The sequence below is a fragment of the Rana temporaria genome, chromosome 5 (genome assembly GCF_905171775.1).
Source record: "Rana temporaria chromosome 5, aRanTem1.1, whole genome shotgun sequence".
In the NCBI taxonomy this organism is placed as follows: Eukaryota; Metazoa; Chordata; class Amphibia; order Anura; family Ranidae; genus Rana; species Rana temporaria.
The window spans coordinates 320,021,580-320,041,811 of record NC_053493.1 but is presented as its reverse complement, the minus strand read 5'-3'; positions in this window follow the sequence as shown (position 1 = coordinate 320,041,811).

Sequence of the window (20,232 nt, the reverse complement as noted above, 5' to 3'; positions counted from 1 at the left end):
TACCATAGCCCCTCTTATCCCTGACATAGATTGGCGATTGGACTGGGAACACCCTAAATCCCCTGCAGGGGCCAACCTCAGGGATATCATAGTACGCTTTCATTACTACGATAGCAAAGAAGCACATACCTTGGTTAACTGCAATAAAACCCAGTTGGACTTCAAAGGTGCTAAAATACAAATCTTTAGCAATTTATCGCCTATAATCCTGACCAAACTTTGCAGCCTCCGCCTGGTGACCACCCAACTGCAAAACCACCAGATTACATACCATTGGGGTTTCCCCTTTCGTTTATCAGCTTTGCGAGATGGCATCCAATTCTCTATGAGGGATCTCCAGGAGAGTTCATACGCAACCTTGACCTCCCATCACTTCCATAAGAGGCTCCCTTGCCACTTCCTGCAACACCTAAACCTAAATCTGCTCCCGGTCGGATCTGGACCCCAGCTTATCAGAATTTGCAGAAGGCCTTTTCCACTCAACGATATCCTTCCTTTAGGCACCCAACCTGAGAGCCTTTTTTTTAAATGGTTTGTGTGGTTGTACTTTGGGCCATGTCCCATCAAGTTTTCCTATTTTGAGAGTTTTTGCCCATACCCATGTGTTGATTTTATAGTTTATTATATCTCAAACTTTTCATTTGCTTTCTTTCCCTGGAAGATGGGGGGGATCACTCCAGGCAGATCAGAGTCCCCCATACCCCTCTCTTTGACCCACGGCCATGGCCATGGATTCCTAAGCAGTTTTGACCCCTTATGCCGGGTACACACGAGAGGATTTATCCGCGGAAACGTTCCTCCGGACCGTATCCGCGGATAAATCCTCTGGCGGATTTTGATCTCTTGGTTGTACTAACCAGGAGATCAAAATCCCTGCGGAATTCCGTCCGCGGTGACGTGTCGCACCGTCGCCGCGATGATGACGCGGCGACGTGCGCAACGCTGTCATATAAGGATATCCATGCATGCGTTGAATCATTACGACGCATGCGAGGGATGGGTTCGGACGGATCGATCCGGTGAGTCTGTACAGACCACCGGATCGATCCCCTGGAGCCGATTCCAGCGGATAGATTTCTTAGCATGCTAAGAAATTTTTATCCGCTGGAAATCGGTCGGCCCGAAATATATCCGCGGATAAATATCCGCTGGATCGTACACACCAGCGGATCTATCCACTGAAACCGATCCGCGGATCAATTTCAGCGGATCGATCCTCTCGTGTGTACGGGGCCTTAGGCTTTAGTTTTTTGACTCTTATGTTTGATGTTCTTATAGGTCATTTTTTTTTACCTATTTTTCACTTTTTGTCTACTCCGTTCAGACTTATTTTCAATGCTGATTTTCACTGTTGATGTATGATTTCTTATGCCTTATCTCCACAGGATACACCATGGACTTCTTTGTGTTCTCTTTTTGCTTCTGATTAATCTTGATTACCCATTAACCATGCTACAATATAATGGCTTTACGGATTTTCAATTATAATGTGAAGGGTTTGAACTCCATTCATAAAAGATGGTTGGCCTTGAAGGAGTTCAAATCATCAAATGTATATATTGTTCCTCTGCGCTACTTATTATTAGTAAAATTAAATTTAAATAGAGTTGGATTGCACCAAAACCTAAGAGTGTTCACAAATACACAAATAAACAATATTACAATTTATAGGGATCTTGTGCATATCCTATGGTCTCCCATATACAAAATAAATCATAAATGGGGAATAATGAATGCAATAAGTGAAATAAAGTAGATAATTAAATAAAACCACTAATATAATACATCTGATGTTCATCCAATAAATAGTGACACAAATAATTAAACATGTGCAGTGAAATCCATAAATATAAATGGTCCAATACTCAGGATGGTGAAAATGGTGAACAAATGATAAAAGCTTGTTGTTTTCTTAAATCAGGGAACTCGCTGACACCATACCACTGTGCTCACAGAACTCTCACCTCATGGGCATAATACATATGCCTTGGATTGTAATCCAGTAGAAAACTATAGATTCCTCTTCTGGGATCCAGGATCACCAATGTGCCTCTTTACAAAAGGATTCTGCCCCACATATAAGATGTAACGTTCCACATGTAAGGTAAATAAGCTTTCAATAGTGTATTACCATTAAAAAGGAGTTTATTAAACTTAAAAGTGCCTGCTTACATATATATATATATATATATATATATATATATACATCAAAGAAAAACAAACAGTCAGCGTTTACGCCACCTCTCACGTCACTTCTGTTCCGCGCCATACTCCGGCCACACCCTATGTGTTACGCCCCCACGAGGGGGCTTCAAATTATCAACTACTGATATGATGCTAGTCAAGGAAACTAATTTCCGCTCAAGGGGTCCTTTAAAGTTGCTGCTAAACATTTTATGGCCTCTGGTAATGCAGGCGTTGCCATAGTGATAAAAAGGTCCTGTTCCTTAAGGCCCCTTTCACACTGAGGTGCTTCCAAACTGCCAGTAAAACACTGACCGATTTTGAAAAGCTTTTTAGGCGCTTTTCAGGTGCTTTTTATGCGCTTTTGAAGAGCTTTCCATTAATTTCAATGGAGAGGGGCATTCTTTCACTGCCTTGCCAGTGCACTGTCCCAGTGTAAAAGCATTCATTGATTTTAATGGAAATAGGTGTTCGTGTTTTTTTTCATGCGCTTTTTTTAGCGTGAAAGTGCCTGAAAAGCGTCTCAGTGTGAAAGGGGCTTAGGAGTAAAATCTTCCTATCTGAACCACCATGGTAGATTTATTTTTCTGGAATGCGATTACATATCACGTTCATTCACTTTGATTAATATTTATGCTCCCAACTCAGGACAAACTCAGTTCCTTACTGATGTGCTTGGAAAACTCGGAAAATACTTACAACCCTTTATGATCGTTGGGGGATGTTAATATGACCATGTCCCCTACAAGAGACAGATGCACATTATTTGCATTGACTCCCTTGGCTAAAGTGCATCACCAATCCACTTCTTTCTGTAGACTCATCAGACCCCACAATTTATTAGATATCTGGTGGATAAAACACCCTACTCGTAAACAATTCACATTCTATACTCCTCCCCATAAAATGTACTCTAGATTAGATTATTTTTTTGTAACATCCCCACTATTGACATCTACAGTTGCCTCTGAAATGAATCCCATTACTTGGTCAGAACACTCATTTGTCCAACTTAACCTCACACTCTCCTCATCCACAACTAGAACCTGTTATTGGCATCTTAATGATTACCTTCTCCACAACCCTGTTATTAGAACTTAACTATCTCAAGAACTATCTATCTGAGTTTTTCCAGCTCAATGAACACACTGTGGCAGACGTTTCCACCCTTTGGGAAACACATAAAGCATATTTCAGAGGTGAGTGCATCTTGGCTGGCTCTCACCTGAAAAAAGATACCACTTTACAGCGGTCTTCTGTTCTTTCTCAGCTATGTAAAGCAGCGGGATTACTGCTTACCTCCCATACAGTGACACATCTGCACACAGTTGCAGTGCATTTTAGGTGCGTTTTTTTAGTTCCCTAAACATGCTCCAAACATGCTGCAAACAGGATTTTTTTCATTGCAAAGGAAGCGCAGCGCCCCAGTGTGAACACATTCATTGTTTTTAACGGGAAGCATTTTTCTTGAGCTTTCAGGTACTTTTTTAGGACAAAAGCTCTTGAAAAACTCTAGTGTGAAAGGACCCCAAGTCTGGTAATACAGGTGACAGGCTTTCTGCCTCATGTATGGGCTTGAAGTGGTAAATATCACATCATGGACCAGAATAATCAGGTGATTGTGTAGGGCAGGGATATGCAATTAACGGACCTCCAGCTGTTGCAGAACTACGATTCCCATGAGGCATAGCAAGACTCTGACAGCCACAAGCATAACACCCAGAGTCAGAGGCATGATGGGACTTGTAGTTTTGCAACAGGTCCAGTATTTGCATGGAGGCTCTGTGGTTAGCACTAGACATGTGCATGACAAAATAAATGTTTGGTTTTGATTAATTAATCTAGTTATTTTGTTTAGTTCAAGTCAGCGGAATCATTAAATTCATATTCCGAATTTTCTTACAATTTACAGTTTGTTTTCGATTCAAAACATTCAAATCGATACATTTTTGAATTGGGCGAAACGAAAATGTTATATTGTTTTTGAATATTTGAATGCAGCAAAGTGAACAAACAAAACTAAAATCTTCAAATGACTCTTTAAATCACCATTGGCTTAACAAAAACAGCATTATTTCAAAATGGTACTCACACAGTAACACACAGTCTTGATTTCAGAAATATGTGTAGTTAGAATTCTACTGGAGTTCAATATAAAATTCGATTCAAATTTCAGTCTGAATTTTTGAAATCTGGATGAATTTTACATTATTCAGTCCATTCGGTAAAAAAAAAAATTATATTGTAATTCAGGTAATCGGATACATCCGAATAACGAAAAATTTGTCAGAATATTAATTCGGAACGAAACAAACCGCACATGTCTAGTTAGCACCATGGTCTTGACAGACTAAAACAAAACAGTGGAAGGTTGACTTACTTTTCTTAGTGGCTGTTGAAGAAATATGACATAGCAATTGTTTAATCTGATGAGTATTTTAGAAGTAGACATCTAAAAAGACAGTGATAAAATTTTAAAACATGCTTTAAAATCGAACCGATGTACCGCTGCCTGATCGGTCCAAACCGATGGTTAGTACAGAAAGCATCGGTTCAAAACCTGCGCATGCTCAGAATCAAGTCGACGCATGCTCGGAAGCATTGAACTTTGTTGTATTCAGCACGTCGTGTGTTTGACGTCACCGCGTTCTGACCCGATCGGTTTTTGGAACGATAGTGTGTACGCACATCAGACCATCAGGCCACTTCAGCGGTGAACCGATGGAAATGGCCCGTCGGACCATTCTCATCGGTTTGGAACGACCGTGTGTACGCGGCCTAATTGTTTTATTCACCAAGGTCACAGGCAATAAAAGTGAGGGTGAATCCAAGATTTCAAGTTTTCACTAGAACAGGAATAGAGGGCAAATAGAAGGGCAAGACACTTGTTCCCATGTCAATTGCCTAAGATGGACTTTTTTTCAAATAGAAAAGATATCCTGCCAATTCTTGTTGAGTCTACAGAACAGAATGTGTAAAGAAATGCCTCTAATGAGACATGTAAACAAATTTAAACAATCCCTACTCCCTACCCCCCCCCCCCCAAAAAAAAAAGTTATGGATTCAAACATACTTTAAGCATATTTGTTACAAGTTAAAACTCACATAATGCTGATCATGTTAGGAGAGACCTCTGGGGATTCTTCTGTTATAAAAACTCTGCCTGTCAGCAGTTTTTATAATTCTTGACTTAACTAACAATTTAAAATTAATGACAGGGCTTTTTTTTAATCTGGATTTTTTGTTAGGGCATTCCACCAGAAAAGTAGCACACAGGCTTTATTACATCCCCCCATTAGTTTATTGCAGCTCTCACTATTAAAGACTAAGTTCATCTTTTTTTCATCTTTTTTTTTCTAAATTCCAGCTCCCCTATGCACCAATATTGCACTAATGTACTTCTTTTGCAAAAATAAAATAGATTTCCATTAATACTACACACGCTTATTTCACTGTCTTTATGGCTGTTTAAAAACACTGCTCCATTACTTCTGCCTTACTTCCTGGTTGACCAGCTGATCTTATTAGCTCACACACCCTTCATGGTCTACCCTCAGCTGGCCAACTCTATCCTATCATGACCTAAAGTCTAACCAGTCTAAAGCAGATGTAATGGAGCAGTGTTTTTAAACATCAATGAAGAGAGGGAGGTAAGTGTGTAGAATAAATGGAAAGTAGTTTATGCAAAATATGTACATTAATGCTATATTGGTACATAGGGGAGCTGAAAAAAAAGAGAGAACAAAGGTAAACTTAGCCTTTAACCTGCAAGTACCCCCCATACCCTACCCCCCCCCCCCGTGATACAAGCCTTTCCTTGTATCACAGCTGTAGCAGTAATTACATGCCAGTAGAAACAAAACCCGGAATGGATCAGAAGCAAGATTGGCCAGATTACGCCAGATGAGTAATAAATGACCTAATACAAAGTAAAAATCAAGGTTAAATCAAATACATAGTTGTAAAGGTGTAAGCTTTAGTCACATTACAGGAAATGTAGAGAAACATATCTGCCCCTTCACAATGTCATGAGAAGTATTTATCAATGGAAACCTGTTCAAAAGCAGTGGCCCATGAAATGGTGTACACATGCTTGCTGTGATTCACAGTGGGCATATCTCTGCACATACACACCTTGATACCCCCAGAACAGCATGCATTATAATTTTTTTTTGCAGTTGTTACTATTAAGTATGCTGTTTTATCACTCTTGTTTCTACCTGTATTGTGTTTGTGAAAGCCCCAACAGTGGTCAGATAGACCTAAAAGCTTTATAAAAAACAATGTTTTTATTTTAAGTTTTGGAAAATGAAAAAGAAACTGTGCTAGGATAAATAGGGATATTAGATGGCCTGAGGCTCTACATATGTTAGCAGAAACTAACCTGAAAAAAGAACAGTGAAAGAAGTAGATAAAAATATATATACAGTAGTTGCGCTAATGTCAGAACCACCTTTAAGGAGAAGGTGACTTAAGCCGCATACACACGATCAGTCCATCCGATGAGAACGGTCTGAAGGACCGTTGTCATCGGTTAACCGATGAAGCTGACTGATGGTCCGTCTCGCCCACACACCATCGGTTAAATAACCAATCGTGTCAGAACACGGTGACGTAAAACACAATGACGTGCTGAAAAAAACGAAGTTCAATGCTTCCAAGCATGCGTCGACTTGATTCTGAGCATGAGTGGATTTTTAACGATTTAACGATCAGTTTTGATGTATCGGTTAGGAATCCATCGGATAAATTTAAAGCAAGTAGGCTTTTTTTTAACCGATGTTTAAATAACCTATGGGGCCCACACACGGACCGTTGTCCTCTGTTTAACCTATCGTGTGTACGAGGCCTTAATCACCACCACCATAAATGTGGAAATTAAATAAATGGACATGAACCGTGAACTGTGTTGAAAGTGACCAATGTGCACAAACAATAAAACCAAATTGAGATCATAAATGGTAATGAACAAAAATGAAACATAAACCCTGCAATGGGCTATAACATTAACATCAGTGAAGTGGCAATACAAAAGTCCATGAAAACAGTGAGATAAAAGAAAAAGTGAAAGTCCATATGACTGCAATGTGAATGCTGACATCATCACCCTCATCTGCTCGTTTTCCTGTTTGCGTCCGGCCGGCGCAACAGGTTTAAGGCTGGTCTTATACTTACTAAAATTTGAGTTTTTTACTGTTTGTTATATATTAATAAAAGTCATTGGTTTTACACTATCGAGGCATCTGCTTTCTTTGCATGATACCATATCAATTGATGCCCACGCTGTGGAGTCTGTCGTATAATCACGTCATATTACCACGCCATGGATGCAGTGTTTTGTCCTGTCTGCCGGGTTTAACATTCATGCTGGTTTAGGTCCTATATCAAAGGGACCATTGGCTCTGGTAAGCAGTTTACTTACACTATGGTGGTGGAATTCACTTAAGGTTGCTGATCTCAGGAAGAAAGTGCCGCTGACATCTTGGAATATCACTGGGTGTTCCTTCACATTGCAGTCATATGGACTTTCACTTTTTCTTTTATCTCACTGTTTTTATGGACTTTTGTATTGTCACTTCACTGATGTCAATGTTATAGCCCATTGCAGGGTTTATGTTTCATTTTTGTTCATTACCATTTATGATCTCAATTTGGTTTTATTGTTTGTGCACATTTCTTCACTTTCAACACAGTTCACGGTTCATGTCCATTTATTTAATTTCCACATTTATGGTGGTGGTGATTAACCACTTCCCGCCCGGCCTATAGCCGATTTACGTCCGGGAAGTGGTTATGAAATCCTGACAGGACGTTCCACAACGTCCTGTAGGATTTCATGCCGCGCGCGCCCGTGCGGGCGCGCATCGCGGCGATCGGTGATGCGGGGTGTCAGTCTGACACCCTGCATCTCCGATCTCGGTGCCCATTAGTGCCGCCATATCAGTGCCCGTAATTGAAAGAGAAAACTTATTTACAAAAAAATTAACAGAAAAAAATAAAAGCGTAATTTTTTTCCAAATTTTCAGCCTTTTTTTAGTTGTTGCGCAAAAAAAAAAATCGCAGAGGTGATCAAATACCACCAAAAGAAAGCTCTATTTGTGGGGGAAAAAAAGACACCAATTTTGTTTGGGTACAGTGTAGCATGACCGCGCAATTGCCATTCAAAGTGCGACAGTGCTGAAAGCTGAAAATTGGCTTGGGCGGGAAGCTGCGTAAGTGCCTGGTATGGAAGTGGTTAAGTCACCTTCTCCTTAATGGTGGTTCTGACATTAGCGCAACTTTTTATTTTAAGTGCCCCACCAATTAACCAGCAAAGGACTGGACTCTGGGGTGTGCACTTAAAAGCAAATCACATGTATTAGTATATACACCTTACATACAATTCAGGCTCATTGCTCAGCATCTTCTCTATTGTTAGATATCAATGACTTATGCCCTGTACACACGATCGGTTCGTCTGCTGAAAACGGACCGATGGAGCTGACTTTCAGATATCAGATATCCGATGAAGCTGACTTTCATCAGTCTTGCCTACACACCATCGGTTAAAAATCTGATCGCGTTCAACGCGGTGATGTAAAACACTACGACGTGCTGAGAAAAATGCTCAATGCTTCCGAGCATGCGTCGACTCGATTCTGAGCATGCATAGATTTTTGACCGATAGAAAAAAAACGATCGTCTGTGGGAAAATCTATCGTTTTTTTAACCATAAGAACATTTTAAAACAGGTTCTATTTTTTTCACCGATGGGAAAAGTAACGATGGGGCCCACACACGATCGGTTCGTCCGATGAAAATGGTCCATCGGTCCGTTTTCATCAGATGAACCGATCGTGTGTACAGGCCATTAGAGTGGAATGCTATGCATTTCTGTAGAATTTTCTTAAAAGGAGAAAACTAACATGAATATCAGTTTCCTTCCAGTTTTAGGCTCTGTTATTTGTCTGCTGTTCTATAAGAATAAAAGAGCCACTGAGTGTACATCTCTATATTAGTGTCATAAATATACCTGTAATTTATTACTACTTAGATGTCTTCCTTTATAAAGTGAACATAAACTGAGATGAGATTAGATATCCAAGCAGTACATCACTTCAAAACCTCCTGCTAACACATCTGAATATGATTCTTTCATTTTAACCTTCTCTAGTTTAAAGTCAGACAGTCAGCCATAGTAGAAAGAAATGTTTGAACAGCCGCACTCTGGAAAAGCCTTCTTGGTTGCCTTTTATTGATAAAAGTTTTCAAACACCACACATCACAGCAAAGACAGGGGCATACAGCTGACGTTTCGCACTACAATCAGTGCTTACTCATAGCTAGCATGTAAGGAAATGCACAAAAAATATATAGTACCAAACAAAACACTATGTGATCAACATCAACCAATAATACAGACTTCCCAATTGAATGGGAATCCATTGTGTGTATATGTTGGTTGGATACCACTTATGGGTGTGGACACACTTGAAAACCACACCACACCAGCTTAACCCTTTGAAACAAAGGACTGTGAACTAGATGTGAAAAGGAAGGAAAAATCCTTTTAATGTGTGCATGGGAAATGAATGGGCCACTTATGGGTGTGGACACACTTGAAAACCACACTACACCAGCTTAACCCTTTAAAACAAAGGACTGTGAACTGAATGTGAAAAGAAAGAGAAATTCTTTTTAATGTGTGCATGGGAAATGAAAAAAAATGTGAAAGTAAAGTGGTAAAATGAATGAACTGTGTTGATATTATAGTGACATAGTGTAATGAAATTAAATTAGATCCAAGTATATGTGATAGTCAATTTCTACAAAAAGAGTGAAGTATATATATGTAAAAATGGAGGTCTGTCCCATAGGGACAATATAGACACACTAATACTTGGAGAAGTGATACTTGTGAGAAATCTATATATGTGTTTATTTATCCCCCCCAAAAAACATGTATAACAATATAAATATAAATATAAGTAGTGATGGTGAGAATGTGAGGAGATTTATATATCTGTGTGTGGCAATTAGTGGCAGTGTCACTATAGTTTATATGTAAGTGTCATTCAAAGCCTTTATAGATACAATAGGTGTGTCAATTTGTGAACTAAACTTATAAAAAGATATATGTTTACATAAGAAATTAATACATTTATAATGTATTGTGTGGGAGATTGGCTGGAAATTGGTTAGATGGTTACGTTTTCCCTGTGTATGTTTGCTATATGCAATGCATTATATTATATTATGTGTGGTATGGACATAATTTCTAAAATACAATTGTTTTTGGTCATAAACACTGGTATATAATTCATACATAAAATTCAAACATGAAATTAAAATAGGTACAAAGGAGTACGATGTTAACAATATATTAATCTCTATATGATCAAATCACCCCATTAAGGTGGGTATCAATGATCATAGTGTAATTTCATTGTAACCATAAATTCTTCATTTGCAACCCAACTTTGGGATTACCTATGGGATATTAGCCAAATATCAATAATATATACATCAATCCCATCAGTTAAAAGAAAATACATCAAATACAAAAAAAAATATATATTCGTTATCTCAATGTTTATAGCATAATGCATATTCCTGCACATATGGATAAAAGTGCATAGAGAAACAACATATTGTGTTTAGTGTAATGGCCTCATAGTCATATGGATACAAGTCAAGATGCTCAATGATCTGGCTATATGATATAAATATCCCGACATATATATATATAATGTCCAATGTGGCTAGTCTTTTCTGTTCCATTATGAAGAATGTGAAAACTATAATAGAAAAAGAAAGAAAACAGAACAGAAAAAAAGGACTTAATAACACTTATTTTTACTCAATGTTGTTTCTATTCTGAGAACAAGGCCCTCAATGTTATATTTTTTATTTTGTTTTATGAGATCATTGAGACTGCCAATGAAAAAACGCACAGACCAGAGCCCAAATGTATGCAATGTATTAATATTATGTGACCTATATGGGATGATATGTCTGTGCGGAGAACAGTGCTGGCTCAATGACCCTAAACAAAAAATGAAAAGTAAGAAATAATAAATAAAATAATCAGAGAAAAGAAAATATAAAAAAAAAATGATATATATTTCTCTATATTTGGTTGTTTGTTATATGTTATTGATGGTACTCGCAACATGGTTGGTGTGTATTAATAAGTTAAAGATACACGTATCTATATTTAAAAGCAACCCTATGCTCAGAAGGCGAAAGAGCATGAAAAAGGATATACAAGGACAGATCGACAAATGGAAAAGAGATTTTTTGGGGAAAACAGAAAAGCTGTGTGGAGAGGAGGGAAATGTCCCATGAGGCAGTGCAGGCGCGAGGTGCATGTGATCCTTAGTCATAATAGTGGAACACATCCCAATCAAAGTTCAACCCCCTCGGTATACGAGTATCCAAGAAGAATATCCAATAGACCTTGCGCCTGCACAGACTCCTGAACCTGTCCCCTCCTCTTGTAGGAACAATAATTTTTTCCATGCCTTGGATGGATAGGCTGGATGTGTCCTTTGAATGTACAGCGTTCCAATGGGTGAGTGGCTTGATGGCCAATTGCAGCCGATGGTGACACAACTTCCTAGCTATCTCCGAGATACTAAACAGTTATTAAACAAATTAGATGGATTTACATGGAACGATAGCTATAGGTGGGTCAGTTGCGATGTAACTAGTTTATATTCCAGCATTCCACATCATTAAGGCATCTTAGGCCCCATACACACGACCGAGTTTCTCGGCAGAATTCAGCCAGAAACTCGATCGGAGCTAAATTCTGCCGAGAAACCCGGCCGTGTGTACACTTTTGGCCGAGGAAGCCGATGAGTTCCTCGTCAAGCCAAATAGAGAACATGTTCTCTATTTCCTCGTTGTTCAATGAGGAAAGTTGGCTCGCCGAGATCCTCGGCGGCTTCACACAGAACTCGACGAGCAAAACGATGAGTTTTTCCCGTCGAGTTCCTCGGACGTGTGTATGGGGGGCTTAGCTGTGGCCAGTTTTTTTAAAAAGTCAGGTAGTTTTTCCTTGGTTTTACAGGAATTTATTTTACAAGTATTGGAGTATCTTTTAACACACAATTTCTTCATGTTCGACGGGGTCTACTATCTCCAGAGATGCGGGGCGTCGATGGGAGCCAAGTTTTCCCCCTCCCTGGCCAATCTCTATATGGGATGGTGGGGGAGGTCCAGCATCTTTGGACATAGTAGCCCCCGCCATGCAGATACTTTATTTTTATGTCGCTACATCGATGACCTCTTGTTTATCACCTCTGACAAGTTAGCCAGTTTGGACAATTGGCTCTTTTTCTTAAATGACAATGACCTTAACTTAAAATTTACCGGCAACCTGCAGATCACCACCATTGATTTCCTGGACGTTAAACTCACTGGAATCAATGGGCAGGTCTCCACAGGTCTCCATCGGAAAAAAGTACAGCAGGGAACGTTCTTCTTAGGGCTGATTCAGCACATCCGAATCACACCATCAGGGGCATACCCTTTGGCAAATTTTTACGGCTCAAACGCCTCTGCGGTGTCCCGGAAGAATTTGCTGAAGAAGCCAAAACGATGACACTTAGATTTTTAAGATAGAGGTTACCCAAGGAGCATCATAAATAGGGCCCTTTCCAAAGTACATACCATTCCCAGATCCTCGTTGTTACAGGATAGGAAAAAAGGAGATATTACATGTGACCAACTAGATGTATCTTTTAGCACTGTACCAATTTTTTCAACACCATACAGTTTTGAATTTGATAAAATCAGGAATATTGTTACAAAATATCTCCCTATCTTGTACAACGACACAGCCTACCTAGAAATATTATCTAAGGGCATAAAAACAGTGTCCCGCAGGGCACCAACATTGGGAGGCACCCTTTCTCTGAGTCTATTTCAGACCAAACCAACCAAAACCAATTGGTTACACTTTAAAGGCACCTTCAAATGTGGGACAAATGGATGTAACTACTGTCGTTATATTAAATTGGGGCCACATGTACATTCGCAAGCCAATGACAAAAGTTTTGAAATACAGCAATTTATTAATTGCAACACTAAATACGTTGTATATGTGATCAATTGTGATTCATGCAAAATACAATATGTGGGTCGTACTATAAGAAGACTCAGGGACAGACTATACGATCACCTACATGATATAGAAAAGAATCACAAAACCAATGTAGCATATCATTGGAACGCTGTACATTCAAAGGACACATCCAGCCTATCCATCCAAGGCATGGAAAAAATTATTGTTCCTACAAGATGAGGGGACAGGTTCAGGAGTCTGTGCAGGCGTGAGTTCTATTGGATATTTTCCTTGGATACTCATATACCGAGGGGGTTGAACTTTGATTGGGATGTCTTCCACTATTATGACTAAGGATCACATGCACCTCGCGCCTGCACTGCGTCATGGGACCTTCCCCTCCTCTCCACACAGCTTTTATGTTTTCCCCAAAAAATCTCTTTTCCGTTTGTCGATCTGTCCTTGTATATCCTTTTTCATGCTCTTTCGCCTTCTGAACATAGGGTTGCTTTTAAATATAGATACGTGTATCTTTAACTTATTAATACACACCAACCATGTTGCGAGTACCATCAATAACATATAACAAACAACCAAATATAGAGAAATATATATATAATTTTTTTTTTATATTTCCTTTTCTCTGATTATTTTATTTATTACTTTTCATTTTTTGTTTAGGATCATTGAGCCAGCACTGTTCTCCGCACAGACATATCATCCCATATAGGTCACATATTATTAATACATTGCATACATTTGGGCTCTGGTCTGTGCGTTTGTTCATTGGCAGTCTCAATGATCTCATAAAACAAAATATAAAAATACTAACATTGAGGGCCTTGTTCTCAGAATAGAATCAACATTGAGTAAAAATAAGTGTTATTAAGTCCTTTTTTTTCTGTTCTGTTTCTTTCTTTTTCTATTAGGCCTCTTTCAAATAGGGTTTTCTTCCGTCCGCAAAAGCGGATCTTTGCGGACGCGGATGGGTGCGGACGTTAGCAGATGCATCATCCGCTAACATCTGCAATCCCATAGGGAACCATTACAAGTCCGTAAACGGACTTGTAATAAACGGACCGTCCGTCCGTACGTCTGAAAGGGGCCTTATAGTTTTCACATTCTTCATAATGGAACAGAAAAGACTAGCCACATTGGATATATATATATATATATATATATATATATATATGTCGGGATATTTATATCATATAGCCAGATCATTGAGCATCTTGACTTGTAACCATACGACTATGAGGCCATTACACTAAACACAAAGGGCCAGATCCATATACATTTAGATAGGCGCAGCGTATGTGAGATACGCTACGCCGCTGTAACTTACTTTTGAATTCTTCGAATCCACAAAGAATTTGCGCCGTAAGTTACGGCGGCGTAGTGTATCTCTCGGCGCGTAATTTAAATCGGCGAGTAGGGGGCGTGTTTTATTTAAATGAAGCGCGTCCCCGCGCCGAATAAACTACGCATGCGCCGTCCCTAAATTTCCCGCCGTGCATTGCGCTAAATGACGTCGCAACAACGTCATTTTTTTAACTTAGACGTGAATTACGTTCATCCCTATTCACAGACGACTTACACAAAAAAAAATTACAATTTCGACGCGGGAACGACGGCCATACTTAACGTGGCAAGTCTAACTATACGACGCAAAATACCAGCTTTAACTATACGCTGGAAAAAAGCCGACTAGAGACGACGTAAGAGAATGCGACGGCCGCGCGTACGTTCGTGGATCGTCGTAAAAAGCTAATTTGCATACCCGACGCGGAAAACGACTCAAACTCCACCCAGCGGACACCGAAGTATTGCATCTACGATCCGAAGGCGTACGCAGCCGTACGCCTGTCGGATCGAACCCAGATGCCGTCGTATCTTGGTTTGAGGATTCAAACTAAAGATAGGACACGGGTAATTTGAAAGTACGCCGGCGTATCAGTAGATACGCCGGCGTACTCTCTCTCTGGATCTGGCCCAATATGTTGTTTCTCTATGCACGTTTATCCATATGTGCAGGAATATGCATTATGCTATAAACATTGAGATAACGAATATATTTCTTTTTTGTATTTGATGTATTTTCTTTTAACTGATGGGATTGATGTATATATTATTGATATTTGGTTAATATCCCATAGGTAATCCCAAAGTTGGGTTGCAAATGGAGAATTTATGGTTACAATGAAATTACACTATGATCATTGATACCCACCTTAATGGGGTGATTTGATCATAGAGATTAATATATTGGTAACATCTTACTCCTTTGTACCTATTTTGATTTCATGTATGAATTTTATGTATGAATTATATACCAGTGTTTATGACCAAAAACAATTGTATTTTAGAAATTATGTCCATACCACACATAATATAATGCATTGCATATAGCAAACATACACAGGGAAAACGTAACCATCTAACCAATTTCCAGCCAATCTCCCACACAATACATTATAAATGTATTCATTCCTTATGTAAACATATATCTTTTTATAAGTTTAGTTCACAAATTGACACGCCTATTGTATCTAAAGAGGCTTTGGATGACACATACATATAAACTATAGTGGCACTGCCGCTAATTGCCACACACAGATATATAAATCTCCTCACATTCTTACCATCACTTCTTATATTTATATTGTTATACATGTTTTTTTGGATAAATAAACACATATATAGATTTTTCACAAGTATCACTTCTCCAAGTATTAGTGTGTCTATATTGTCCCTATGGGACAGACCTCCATTTTTACATATATATACTTCACTCTTTTTGTATAAATTGACTATCACATATACTTGGATCTAATTTAATTTCATTCAGCTGAATTTAATTTAATTTCATTACACTATGTCACTATAATATCAAACCAGTTCATTCATTTTACCACTTTACTTTCACATTTTATTCATTTCCCATGCACACATTAAAAATAATTTCTCTTTCTTTTCACATTCAGTTCACAGTCCTTTGTTTTAAAGGGTTAAGCTGGTGTAGTATGGTTTTCAAGTGTGTCCACACCCATAAGTGGTATCCAATCACCAGATACACACAATGGATTCCCATTCAATCGGAAAGTCTGTATTATTGGTTGATGTTGATCACATGGTGTTTTGTTTGATACTATATATTTTTTGTGCATTTTCTTACATTGAACTGATTGTAACGCGAAACGTCAGCTGTATGCCCCTGTCTTTGCTGTGATGTGTGGTGTTTGAAAACTTTTATCAATAAAAGGCAACCAAGAAGGTTTTTCCAGAGTGCGGCTGTCCAAACATTTCTTTCTACTATTGCTTTGTGCATTGGTTTCTCTGAGAGGATACATCCACATGACCTATTGGAGCAGTGACTATCTTCTCTCAGCCAGTCGCAGCACTCCAGCCGAGTCTGCAGCCGATGCTTTGGTGACAGCCAAGCTCACAGTGGGGGAAAGTCTGGGGGGGTATGGGGGTGTCTGTACTGAGGATTCTGGATGGGGGAGTATGGGGGGGCACTGTCTGTATAGAGAATCCTGTATGGGATGGTGAGGGGCATGTTGGGTGTCTGTACTGAGGATTCTCTACTGGATGGGGGGATGGGGTTGTCTGTACTGATTATTCTGTAAGGGATGGGGAGAGTCTATACTGAGAATTCTTTATAAGATGGGGGATAGAGGGTTTCTCTACTGAGGATTCTCTATGGGACGGGGGCCTGGAGAGTGTCTGTACTGAGTATTCTTTATGGGATAGGGAAGGGTATGGGGGTGTCTATACTGAGGATTATGTATAGGATTGGGAGTATGGGGGTGTCTGTACTGAGTATTCTGTATGGGATGTGGGTGGGGGAGATGTCTGTACTGAGCATTCTCTATGAAATGGGAGTATAGGGGTGTATGTACTGAGGATTCCTTATGGGATAGGGGGTGTCTGTACTGAGGATTCCCTATGAAATGGGGGTGGGGGTGTCTGTACTGAGGATTCTCTACGAAATGAGGGGTATGGGGGGGTGTCTTTATTGAGGATTACATTTGGAATGGGGGGGTATGGGACATGTTTGTATTGAGAATTCTCTATGAAATGGGAGTATAGGGGTGTCTGTGCTGAGCATTCTCTATGGGATGGGGGTATAGGGGTGTCTGTACTGAGGATTTTGTATGCAATGGGGGACAAATGTTTCTAATGAGGATTCTGTATGGCATGGTGGCAATGTTATCTATACTGAGGGGTCTTTAATGGGGGGCTGGGAGGGGAGATTTGTAAATGTAAACGGGGGTCAGTGCCTACTGAGGTATCTGTGTTGGGGGGTCGGTCTGTACTGAGGTGTCTGTGCTAGGGGGTTGGTCTTTGGGGGGAGTCTGTGTTGAAGGATTTGTACAGGGGGGATCTGAACTGAGGGGGTGTGCTGGGAGAGGGATTTGGAGAGGTTAAGGTACATCTGTACTTGGGAGGGATTTGTACTGGGAAGAGGTGGTAATTTTGATTGTACTCTGTAAATTGGCCTGTCATACCCCTGACCCCTGTACTATAGACACCTATGCCCTGTACACACGTTCGGTGCTGAAAAAAATTAAGTTCAATGCTTCCAAGCATGCGTCGAGTTGATTCTGAGCATACGTGGATTTGTAACCGATGGACGTGCCTACAAACAATTGTTTTTTTTCTATCGGTTAGGTATCCATCGGTTAAATTTAAAACAAGATTGCTTTTTTTAACCTATGGATAAATAACCGTTGGGGCCCACACACGATCGGTTTGGTCCGATGAAAACGGTCCATCAGACCGTTCTCATCGGTTTGACCGATCGTGTGTACGAGGCATAAAGGGGAGTAGTATCAGAGCTTATTTAATTATGCTCCTTTAAAGGAGTTGTAAAGGGGAAAAAAATGTTGATGAAATGACTGGTTACAGGATATAGAGACATAATAGTTAACTCATTTCTTTTAAAAATAGATAAAAAATCAATCATATAATGTACCTACAGTTTCAGTTTAGTTTTTGCATGTTTCCTGCTTCTCTGCTGCACAGAGCCAATACAGGGCAGTAATGGTTTGGAAAACAAAACTGATTGGTGTTGAGGGGTTTTAGACACACATTAATCACACCTCCTTGATTAGTGACCACAGAGAGAAAGCTCCCATGACTTTTTTCATCAGGAAACAGACAGCCAGGAAGTGTTCAGAACAGAGAAGGATTACAGCAAAAATTAACAATGAGGACATGAAACCAGGACTGCAGTAAGGTAAAGGAAGCTATTTAGCTTAAAAAAAATCCTTTAGTGTCCCTTTAAGCCTGTCCCACTGTCAGCACAAAATGGCTACACTCACGATTTGTCAGGGAATTCAAAGTGTGACACTTTATATTGTATTGGGGTATAAGAAAATAACTGGCCCTGGTTGCCCAATGTGCTTGGTCCATCACTGCTCATTTCCACATTTGTTTCAGTTATTTCTAGCTTGCTCCTATTTAAAAAGAGTTTTAAATAAAATTGTATGCTGTGACCACGGAACTCATTTGAGGTTTGGTCTGAACACAAGTTTGGACCAAACCTTGGCTGTTCAGGCTTTCTGACAAACACCCAAACACTTACCCATTTGGCGGGATCCAAACCTCATGTATAATTGTGGAAATACTACCTCATTCTTATGTCAAGGGTTGTTAAGGGCACCGGCCGGGCAGGCACCACCAAGTCCCTAATAACCAGTGATATCCCCCGCCCCAATCATTTAAATAGCTGGGAATCCCTGGCCATGTAAGCAAAGGGCTGGGGTGGTGGTGACATCACTGACCAAATATGGCCATGGCTCTGGAGAGCCGTCATGTGTGCACAAGAGGAGGGGTAAGAGTATTAACAGTTTTTTTTTATTTTGGACAATCATCAAACATCATTCCTGATGAGTCGCACCCACACCTATACAACCATCTAACCAGGGTTGTAGTGAAGAAGCCTGTGTCATCATCAGTATGGACAGCCCCCATATTGAGGGTCTGCTATAGATTTGGAGATGTATCCACACCTTTTTTGAGCAGGGTTCTCCTGGGGTCTGGTATGAATGTGGGGGGGGGGGGGGGGGTCCAATGTAATTGTTTGGGCATGTATAGAAAAGGTAACAGAAAAAATGGCAATCGTTTGCTTTTCCCTGCAAGTTTCCATTATTTTGTAAATTATTTGTAAATAATTCAGGTTTAGGGGAACCTCCAAGCAGGTTTTTTAAGGAATAGTTCATAATTCATTTGACAGGTTCTGCTCTCATTGATTTAAAACTTTTGATGTGTTCAGCTCAATCTCCACAAACTAAACCCAGGTGTGTTCAGCCTTTCAATAAGTGTTATCATCAATGATCCTCATGGCTCTAACCTTCAAAAAAACTTTAGTCAACACGGCAGTCACAATAAGCAAAGATGACATACAATTGCAGAAATCAGCAGCAACCAATTCAAAAACATTATCTCTCTCAATCACAAAGTGAAGTAAATCTCTGCAAGTAAGAAGTCATGTTCAGAGGAATAAAGGTAAATAACAGCAATTTTCTTTTCACTTGACAACTTCAACAAGTTAAATGAGAAATGTACTTCTTTAGAACATCAACCCCCAAAGAAGCACACATTATACCACTGAATGGGCACACAAAAAGTTGGTCTAAAAGTTATTCTGTCACTACTGGGTATACCGTACATTTAGAAAAATACAGCATATAAAATAAGATGTTGTATATTTACCTTTCTAGTGGCATGTGTGATATAACTCCACTTTTGTGTAAAAAAGTACCCCAGAGATCTCCTTCCTGCTTTTTTGATTGACTCACTGGCTAGTGCTTCGCACGGGAAGTCAAATTTTTGACATTCCCTGCAAATAAGGTTTTATTTTTGGTGAGATACTCTCTGAAGCCCTGTACACACAATCGGATATCTGATGAAATCTGATCCGATGTATTTTTTCGTCAGATATCCGATGAAGCTGATTTTCATCAGTCTTGCCTACACACCATCAGTCAAAA